Source organism: Prorops nasuta, unplaced genomic scaffold (assembly GCF_024137725.1).
Source record: "Prorops nasuta isolate Cenicafe-Biocafe unplaced genomic scaffold, Cenicafe_Pnas_1.2 PNAS00002, whole genome shotgun sequence".
In the NCBI taxonomy this organism is placed as follows: Eukaryota; Metazoa; Arthropoda; class Insecta; order Hymenoptera; family Bethylidae; genus Prorops; species Prorops nasuta.
Window position 1 is genome coordinate 3,071,066 of NW_027116799.1, and position 11,538 is coordinate 3,082,603.

The window sequence follows — 11,538 nt, forward strand, 5'->3', positions numbered from 1 at the left end:
TCGACAAGAAATCGATATTTCATGAAGTGAGTTAGATATAAACAAAAACACAACACACTAAATTGTAGTCAAATAACTGTAAAAAACATGTGATAAATTCTTGTTAATTTTGAAGCACAAAGAGGAAGACGGGAATATTTTAATATATTAGTTATTTTGGAATTGCCATTTTTTACGAAACTTGTGTAATTTCTTGCTCCTCCACTATGGCATCATTGGAAACATTATTTGCTCACCCACCATCAATTCCCTCTCGTTGCGCTGTGCGTCCATCCTGCATTGATTACGTGTGCCCAAATTGTCCAATTAGTCGATCGCCTTGTGGTGCTCAATCTAAAGTTTGCTTTCAAATTACTTATTCTTGCGATAGGTAAGTTTCCATTTTTCCGTATTATATGATATACATAATTATACATATCTCATGATAATTTCTTTTACACATACACACAGGTCACGATTCATGCCGTGCTACTATCCTGGAGTGATTAATTGTGTGTGTAGACCTTATTGCACTTTAAAATCACCGTGTCAATAATATCGTGAAGGAATTAAACTTTCGCGGAACGAGGGGGGAGGGAGGGAGACGATATTCGAGTCTCGATTCGGTGTAAGGAAGGTTGGGTTAAAGTCAGGCAAGTTCAGTTTGTAGTTAGAAAAATGTAAGAAGAAAAAAAATTACCAAGGAGAAGCTGCCTGATTTTGAACGTACGTCTCGTAGGAAGAAAACGGTAGCATACGTCGTGTGGCAGCAATTCTTTTTCGAGAAGAGCGGAGACGCGAGGAAGAGAAATGTTCTGTCGTAGTGGCTGCGAAGAAAGGACGCTACCGCGTTCCGGGCCGCCTCCATGTTATCATCGCAAGCCAGCCCCTTTCCATTGCTCACCATTTACTTACCCACCCTTCCTCTATTCAACCCCTGCCTACCCACCGTGGCCATCACCCATCCCCTGCCAGCCTTCCCCCTGCCCATCACTCGTACGTCCTCCTATCATTACTGAAACTTTCACACTCCTATGACAAATCGCAATAATTATTCTACCTCTTTATTTATGAACAAAATATCCCCTCGATAAAGTTCCTGATAAAAATTAATGTCCTAACCTCTCTAGTACATCCCATCCCATATTTCTCAATGTCTCCTCTGCTACAGCTCACTAAGCATTCTGAAAAATAGTACCAATTAACATATTCATCTATTTACCGATTTACTTTGAATTTATCTATCCAACCGTTGAGGAAAATTGATTTCATAGGAGTGACATGAAATGTAAATATTTAGCAAAGCAACTGACAGAGAATATTATTTGCAGACATGCCGGCTACCACCAGAGCCACCTAAACCTCCGCCAACATTGTGTATACCTGGACCTTGTCCCCAACTATCTCCTGGTACAATCCCGTACTGTTCGCTAATTCTAAAACAACCAGGGACAAATTCCGCAGAGTCCTGTAGTCGATGTTCGTAGTGTTTCTGGTTGGCTGTGCTTCTCTTCTTAAAGGTCAAATAATTCCTCTTGTTTATCGATGTACTGACGAAGCAAATCAGTCTGGAATATTAATGAAACCTAAACGACGCTTAAATTTTGAGGTTAAATAAAACTACATTTTATAAGAAATGCATTTTTATTTTTTGCCGCATGGCGAAGTGTGTGTTGTGGGAGACGAATAGGAGGGAAACTGTTGGAGGCTCGGCTGGCTTTCTGCAACTGCTGATGCAAATCGCGTGGCACGTGCGTTAGCGGCTTATCGCGCAGTCATCTTCGCGACGTGGGAAAACTGCGAAATCGACGGAAAACTCCAGCTGCGCGCTTTCCTTTTGTCCGCTAGCTGTCGATTCCGTAACACTCCGCGACTCCCACGTGGATCGGAGACGCGTACCCGAAAGTGTAACTCGTTGTCGAACGTCCGTTCGTAGGATCGACAGGTAACTCCGACAAGCTCTCCCCCCCCCCCCCCCTCCTCCTTTCTTCCTCACTGCCTGTCTCCCCACTCTACCAACACTGAAGACGATGTACTCGAATCGACCAATCCTGCAAGCCCCACTTTCCACCCCAACGCGCAACATCGATTCTTTACAAATCCTCAGCGAGCAACACCGTCTTTCGCGAAAACAACAAGATACCGATCCATCCTATTATATCTTACCAACGTCTAGCCGGTGGTAAATGCTTCTTTTATGACAAATCAGTTCATTCGCTTTACAGAAGCATCAAGTATTCTCTCTGTCCCTCACTTTGTAATAAAAATGCCAATATTTGCTTTTATCTTAATGCATATGTCAATTTTCCGCACTACTAAGTATAAGCGGCTTTACGGATAAAGATTTTTTAATATCTACGAATGAGTGCAAATATAAAGCCTTAATTTCGACAAAATCGTAGATGCGTTCGCTTTATATGCTGAACATTTGCACTTTTCTGTTTCGAAAATTCAATATCCATAAGCAGTATACTACACACTAATAGACTCGAATATACCTAGCCATTGCAATAGAAAGTTTTTATTATATTAATATCATAAAATAATCCGGTTAGATTATAGGTATAATCTTCCTTTTACATAGAAATTGCAAGGATACATAGTCTCGATTTCGTAGCCCCTTGGATCATTAATACAATTTTTGCAAAGAGTTGGGGTCGTTTGGTTGGCGTGGCAGTAGCAATATGGCCACATAGAAGTACCGCCCCGTATTACGTAATGCTCACACACGTGGACATTGGAGGGTGCCACGTGACTTAGGATACAATTTAATCTGCACACGCTCTTCTTTCATCCACCAATAACTCCCTTAAATTTCACGCAAATTCTTCGCTTTGCAGGGTGCACTGTAATAATTACTTGAATTAATCACCCCCCTCCGTGATTACCCTTTTCAATACATATACCTGCAGTATATACACATTTCTTTTGATCCATTGTTCTTGGACAAACGGATAAATAATCACTAATGGCTTATAGATAAATATCTAGTAAATTACAGCCAATAACAATAGTTTGTAACTCTTAATTTTACGGTGAAAACCTTGTTAGCGAATAGCAATTAACAATGTGTCAAATAGTAGTGCAAATATAAAAGCATAAAATAATCAGATCGGTACTAATGCGCGGAGGTTTGGTCTAATGTGATTGGCCGGAAGAAATATCACGTGACTTTGGAAAAATGCGAATAGCATTTTGCCCATTTTGCCGTTGGATCACTTGGATCGCGTTCGAAGAGTACACAGTCGTGTCGCGTTTTGTGAATTTGAATCGTTCTTTTTTTCGAATGTGTCTTTGTTCGTGAGTGGTTTAACGGTTTAACCGAATTACCGATTACTGACCGAAATTTGCGTGATGATAATCTCCAATTGCATTATTGCTTACAAAGTTGCTTCTCAAAATAAACGAAAAGTCATTTTTGATGTATTTTCGTTTGCTGCACACGAATATGGTTATGTAAGCATTCTATCAGGTTCGGATTTTCAATTATCCAATAAAAACGCAAAAAATAACGGGAAATGCAAGTAAGCATATTTTACATTTTCCGTATTGCTATTGCTTGCTTTACCAACAGTGTAAAGACCGTGGATGTAAAAAAACTCGTTCGATGTAACTATGTAGAATCCCTTGGACCCCTTAGTATAATTAGAAGGGTCAATTTATGTTTATTTGACAATACTATCTAATGGTGGATTCGGACACACTCTTGTAGCAGAACACACTAAGTGTATCATTATTTTGTTTTTGTTTTTTTCGTTATCATGAAAGATAAGAATAGCAATATACTTAGTGGGTACTGGTGTATGTTTCCAAATTCGCTGTAAGCATTCTACTATTGTTATAAATGACTGTAAATTGTTTCGTTTAGATTGGAGAAATGTTTCAAGTAAAATCTTTATTATTGAATGTCAAATTTGACGATTCATTTTGGAGGTGCAGCTTGGACGACCCAAAAGCACTACGTAAATCGACATACTATATAGCCGCAGTGTATAGAATGTTACGCATAAAAAGTCGCAGACACAAACAGCGAACAGTGTCAACATGAATGAAATATAATAGCATTTAATACTGGTGCTTTGTTTACGTTTTTGAAAGTGCTGGACAATAGCATGGTATGAAAAAGCATTTGAATATTGAAATTGAAAAATGGGATTCGTTTGAAAACATGTGGTTTATTCAGTTGTTATAGGTGAAGGGATTTCTCGAAATGTTTGAGAGCGCGGAGGAAATAAGGAGAGTCCGATTTTTGTTCGCTACACACAGAGGAAAGTTTGCTGGGCTTAGTCTTAGATGTAACATTTCCGCGAAGCTCCGTGAAGGTTCCTGTTACCGAAGTACTCGGACGAATGCCGGAGTTTAAGTGGACTCTGGTTTCACGGGGAGAGCAGCAAAGTGCAGGTACCGCCATCTCCTCTTTGGGGCCAGTTTTTTTTCTTCTCACTCGTGCTACAACAGGAGGAGGAGAAGAGTGGAAAGCAGGAAACGACGACGACGGGTGTAGTCGGGTTTCCCGAGAAATTACTTGCTTCCATCGTGGCGACCCCTGCCATAGACTTTACCACCCGTTTACGGCTGGATTCTTTTTCTCTCTCTCCGAGACCTAGCTGTGCTCTATTACTACACAGCTCTTTCCCCTCCATCCATTCTCTTCTCTCGCACCGATATAAAAAAAGATAGTTTAAGAGCGAGACTGTACGTTGAAAAATTGAGTTTATTAGTCGAGAAATTGGATACTTTCAGGCAAAAAGGAACGAGCACAGTGTGTGTATATGTATACAGAAGAGGGGTTTGATAAACATACAGCGAGAGAAATTTCATCTTGCTGTGGCTTTTTTCCTGGACCGTTGAAGGTCGAATTCTGGATTCCTGGCAAATTTTCCAAGGGAAGATTCTCAATTACGTGGAAAATGCAAATTTAATATTATAGAAGAGAGATATACATACATATAATATACGTGTCGAGAGTCGGTCCTCGCGAGTGAGCGAGGGAACCCATTGGAAGCCTTGGAATAGTTGGCGTTCCCCGGAAATACCGTGACGATCCTCTTGTTTACTGCAAGAATGATCCAGTAGTCGGTGTTGTATACATATAAGTATAAATGGAAACCGAATCGCAATTGTGCTTCGTTAGCATTATCCGAAAAGCTGCTGCTCCTCCTTCTCCTCTAGCCATCGCTAGCGACGCTGGCTAAGAGTGGGCTGAGTGGGGTATGAAAGCCTGAAAGGCAAGCAAGAGCTTGCAGCAGCAGCTACCCTCGGGAGCCTGCAGAGAGCAGCAGCAGCGAATCTTTTCAAAGGACGTGTCTTGTTAAGGCGACGCAGCATTATAATACTCTCGCTCGCTACTGACAACCTGTCAGTCTACCCAGCAGCAGCCATAATCTCCACGATCATTAGCGAGAAGTACAGAGCTCAATATGTATAATCGATTTGCGATAAAAAAACGTATTTGTTCCTGCGTCACGAGTCTGCTAAATGTCGCGGTGCATTATGAGCGCTGTAATTGACAAGTGTTATTTATTCGAAAAAGAAATTAGAGAGAGCGTTGTGTTGCCTCCGAGTTCTGCAGGTGACATAAATAGCGACCCACTTGCCACCCTCGTGGAGAGTGGAGGGGGGGGGGGGGCATAGAGAGTAGGCAGGCCAGGAGTTACCCAAGTGGCTGGTACAGTCTGGAGAGTGGCACGAGTGCCCTTAGAGCTTTATAGAGCCCGTGCCGGACTGAAAAACTCGAAACTAAATGACCGCGTTGGGCGAGTACTACTCCCTTTTGCACGCTGCGACTGCATTCAACAATCTCCAGCATTTTCTTCATTTCTCAACTGTCCTTTTCCAAGCTTCCTTCGATTCTCGGCGACTGTATAACAATGGCAAAAGTAGTTAGAGAGTCTCAGGCTCGTTTATCTCGAGGTAGTTTAGCAAAAGTTAGTCGGGCGCGACCGAGTTACGAGTCTGCTGCTTGGATCGTCACTCTGGCCACGCCTTCTCTTGGCAAAATATATATTGTGTGGTCTTCTATATATATATGTATATAGTATATTTATTTATTTAAATGGCTGTACTACACCATTACTCTGTTTTCCATTGATAATTATACGTACGTACGATATATACACGTACACACATATATATGGGAGAGTTTTGTTGGAATCTTGGAAGTTGATAAATAACGTGCGATTCTCGCGAGGGTACTTTGCAGAATGAAACAGTCGAACGGGCAGCTTCGAATTACGAGTTAGATGCATCAGAAAGCACGACAGGCATTGAATCACCGCCGAGCGGCTGCATTACGCATTCGCCAAACAGCTCGGTCATCGTAAATCGTACAACTCGAGCGGTCGTATGCCTCATAATTCAGCGCACTTGGCTGCACGAGTTTCTAAATACCATGCGCGCCTACCGCTATCCATCCTTTGCAAACTTTCGAGCGCTCGCGCGTCACGTGCAATCGACGAAAAACACTCTCAATCGGGTAAACTATGCCCTGAAAAATCACTGGCAAACTTGAAGCCATTTTTAATTGAATTCTAACGAGCTACCGCTGCTATCCCATCAATATTATACTATCGATTAATCATTTCGCCCTTCGGAATTCCCGATAGAGAACAATTAACCATAGATTTATAAAACTTTAGATTTAATGGACGTTTCATGATAAATATATATACGCGCCGGAATGATGGATGGTACAATTGCAATTGCGGTAAAGAAAATATTCCATCGAGTTCTCGTCTAAAGCATACCGCTAATAAATCTAATTTCAAATTTCGCCATTTAATTAAAGTGAAACAATAATTTCCAAGCGTAGAGCGCAAGTTCGTCATACGTCTCGTAATTTAGCACACTTGGCACGCTACTTCCTAAATTATGCGCAGCATATCACATACGCCAGTGTCACATTTAGCGCAGTCGAGCGTACAGCCAAAGAGCAAATGTCAATTAGGAGAATGACAACAAAGCCAATTAACGGTAAGAACGATCAAATATTTGAAAACGTATCAAGGTACCATAATAAATAAAACTAATATTGCAGGATGGCTGTCGGAGGGATTATCAGGATGTAATTATTGATGAAAAACGTTGCAGAGGAGAGAGAGAGAGAGAGAGAGCAGTCTCCTGGTACATAACGTGCGCTGCTGCATGGGTCGATCGTCTCACTGACTACTACTCCACTCTGCTCGATGTTTTCTAACCAATGAGACTTGACATTTGCTTTGAGCTAGATGTATGAATGAGAAGCGCCGACAAAATGAAACGTAAATATTAGCCAAGACACTTTGCTGGGTGAACTTAAAACTCTTCAGCTCTCTCCCTACCTCGTATTAATAAAGATGAGCGCATTCCGTACACCCGGCACATCGTAACAACTTTCCGAAGCAGCAACTTTTGAGATCGCTCGAGTGTCAGCGAAACACTCCGCTTCCTCTCTCCCCGGTGTTCTCTTGCCCCTGGCAAACTGTTTCTCTACCTCCTCCTCCTTCGCTGCTTAACTGTGGTTAATATCTCCAATTATTTCAATCCAAAAGATTCTCTTTGTCCCTCGATGCGAAGCTTGATTTTTTGTCAACTTGACTTTTGGGAGGAAAGATTGCGTAATACTGAAATACTGATAAAAGCGAATTGTACAATCTAATGTTAAAAATGTAATGGTCTGTTAATTTAGAATTTTTATATTTATCTTGAACATGTTACGCGTGTTCTTGATACACCAAAATCTTTTGTATTTTTTTCCGTCAGTCTTTGTCCGTTAGGATTACCATACTGTATAGCGTTGATAAAAGTAAATTGTATAAGCTTACGTTATGCTTAGGGATAAATCTGTTGATTCCGAATTTTTAAATCAGACCATCTTGGACGTCTTACGTATTCCTCTAATACATAGTAGAAAATCGTTTGTAAGCGGAGGAATGAGTCGAGTGGTTTCAGCTGTTAGCTTTAGGATGATTTGGGTAATTGCGAAGCTACGCTGCACGTGCAACGAATATCGAGGTAAAACTTATGTCAAGATTTCTCGAGTAAACTGTGATACAAGGTAGGTATATCAGTTTAACCGTCGACTAATCGCTCCCTTAACTAAGTTCAATCGTACTCGTGTTATCGCGCGCGCGATGCAAGCTTACTGTGAGACGCGGTTACGCTATTCGATCAAAGGGACTCGTCGAACGCGATGGAATTTCTCGAGTAGGCTCATCGATACAACTCCCGGAATCTCGAACGACGTCCAATTTCTCGCCTCTTAGCTCGCGTCATTAAAACTTTACGTCGTGCTCCAAGCATTAATTTGCTTCTCTGAGCATGTATCAACGCAATGAAACTTGCTATCTATAGGACACTTGTTCCATCATATTGAATATTTTCAAAGCGGCCTGAGATGTCCTCTTCTATATTCCCCCCCCCCCCCCTCCCTCTTAATCTATACAGGGTGTAGCAGTGATGTTTAGCAGAAATTTAAGAGTGCGTGCGCAGCAACACAGTGAACATTTTTTATTAACCAATTTTTGGTCTCCCGCTTAATCCGAGCTTCCTGAAAGCTAGTTTTTTGAAAATTAAAAAAATGATTTACGTTCTGTAAGCATTCTGCCGAAATGTGTTTACATTGTAAATAACTGCAACAAGTATATATAGGTTTTTTCATTTCTTCCAAGAATTACGTAGAATTTTAATTAATTTTCTGAGAAGAGTACAAAATTTTCGGAAAATTAGTAAAAATATTAAACTCGAAAAATTCTGACATGTCTCTTAGGTAGAAAAAAGGAAAATTATTTGCTCGACTTATTTAAAACATGAACAAGCTTCGTCAAGTTAGCGTTCAATTATATACTTAATAGAGAGCGTATAGTTAGTTTTTTAATTATTCGAAAAATTAGCTTCCAGAAAGCTGGGATCAAACAGGAGACCAAAAGTTTATAAATAGAAAATGTTCACAGTGATGCTGTGCATGCACCTTAAAGTTTTGCCAAACATCACTGTTGCACCCTGTATGTACAGGGCGCACCACTGTAAACTTACCAGACCATTCACGTGAAAACTACATTTATCTCTGTATAAAAATAAGAGATATAAATTATTTTTACACCACTTTATCAAAGCTCCAACACTTATTTAAATTCTGAAATTATTTAAATTGCAAAAATTCACGCCTTCTATAGTATTTCGTAGATTATATATATATATATATATATATATATATACACGCAATAAACCGTGGTATTTTGTATAACTTAAAGAAAAACTGCGAGTTTGAAATGCACGTCCGTGCGAATGTGTGCGTCGATAGAAAAATGCCAATGTTGGAGAAATATATAGCGCGTCAGTTGCTCGGACCGGTCATAAAACACGGGACAGCGGAAACTCGGACGACCAGAGAACAGCTCAACTATACATGACAGAAAACATATGGAATGTGGTATTATCTGCGAATACTTCTACCCTTGCGAATAACGCTCGATACTGGCAAATCTATGACGTACATTTTTCACCTGACACTTTTCCCGCGCAAATTTCAAACGTTACCCCCCTGCGGATTCCTGATAGGTCGAACGATCGCTCAAACAGTCGCGTTATATTATTTGAAAGGAGGAATCGGGCAAAACCGAATGGATCATTCAAACGAGTAAGTATATACGAAGACTGTATAGCAGTAGCGATGTTACACACGTGAAAGTACCAGCAATTCGTAATAACTTTGTTAAACCTCTTACCAAACTTGCCACATTATTACATTCAAACCGTAAGTCGTTCAAAAGCAATGGCAAACTTCCCACAAAGAATAACGAGACGATTATTAGAAAATTTTCTGAAACGAGCAAACTGGAAAAAGTTGGGCACAAAGCTGAGTTTTGCGAATCCATTGAAAATGTTGCTAAAAAAAAAGAAAATAACAGAAGATAAAACAAAAGTGGAGCATATAACGTTACGTCGAAATTATAGTAAACTAATAAGAGTAAGCTCCTAAACCTCTTAGCGAACTTTGAGCATTATAACGAATTAGAGGGATGTTTTATTATCAATAATAGAAATATTTAACGGACGAGGGGTAGGTAGACAGAAGGAGGAAGGAAGGTATATACGGAGCAGTGGCGCGCATGATAGAATTATGTCATTAATTATGCTGGTCGTTAGAGATTTTCCAGCAAAAATACAAATGAGTAATGATAAATGAAGGTGCTACATTAAAATACTAATGTAACCGCGCGTTGTTTTAAGCGGCTTACGATGCACGTGTTCGATGCAGTCCATATTTAATCGGCGCCTACAACCATGCGGCCGCAGCCTAATGAAGTCGAAACTTTAAGAGGATCATCGACCGACGAACCACGCGCCGGCAACTACCTAAGCGTTCGTAATATCCTACCACCAGATTTCCTGGGACATTAAAGCACGCGTGCGGAGCCACTGCAGCAAAACTTGCCACATATTGCAAGTTCGTAATCGACACACGTTTCGCAACGCCCTCTCGCGCGCGCATTCCTCGATGCACGCTGCACAGCAATTCGCGAAACGCCGATACAACGCGCTTCCAATTGGCCCATCGTTGTACCTCGGCTTAAACCACTACGATCGACACCCCCTCTTCAGGATCACTTCTATAATCATAATGATCTCGAGTGACTCTTAAAAATTCACTTGCTTAGTTTTCCCAATTTTTTTTTAAGCAATTTTCTCCAAAGTGACTGTTGTGAATAAATTTTTATTTAAAAATGTTATTCAAGCGTCTTTTGCACAGTCGATTACGTAATAATAATTTCGAAAGATTTGGACAATTGTGTGCAGAGTCTCTTAAGCTGGAGAATTTTAATTCCCACCTCGTTTATATATATATATATAATTGCAAAAATTGTACGTTTCCCGTTGCAAGTTTTCGTATTGATTTTGAGCAATAACGAGAAAAAACGAGAAGTGGAAAACGGAGATTGGAAAAAGACAAAAAGGGGGAAGGGGGTGGGGGGAAAAAATGTTGAAATTCTGTAAAAGCAACGTGGGTTTTTGTTGGTTCAGCGGAGCCATTCCATGGTGCGTAGTGCGCGAACAGATTTTACAGACGGCCTTTTAAACAGATGAAGCTGGGGCTGAAAATTTTCCTCGGTGTCGTGTGAATTTCTCGTGTGGACGGGCTTTGCTCCGTGTGCGAGTATTGGGGTATGCGCGTTTTCTCTCTCCGTAACGACGTGTATGTGGTGCGCGCATTTAATCCTCTAGAACGAGTCAATTTCGTTGTGCCGCGAACCGAGGCTAAGCCCTTGGATAAACCTGTAGCAGTGGGTGGCCATGGCAAACCCTTTCCATTCGATATATCGGGGCCACAGGCATTGGGATCCTAAAGGCCTAAACCCTCCAACTGTCTCTCTCTCTCTCTCTCTCTCTCCCCTCATTCTCTCTGCTTACTTACGTCCTATTAATTATCAATAGAAAGGATCGACGTCGCTAACGATTAATCCGCTCTTCTTTTATTTCCTCAACGTAATAGAGTATTTTGTCGCTTGTGCAAGTGGAAAAAGTAGTCGAGTTTGACGATGTGTTTTAAAAAGCTCGTTCTTTTTCCTTCTGAATGCTCTT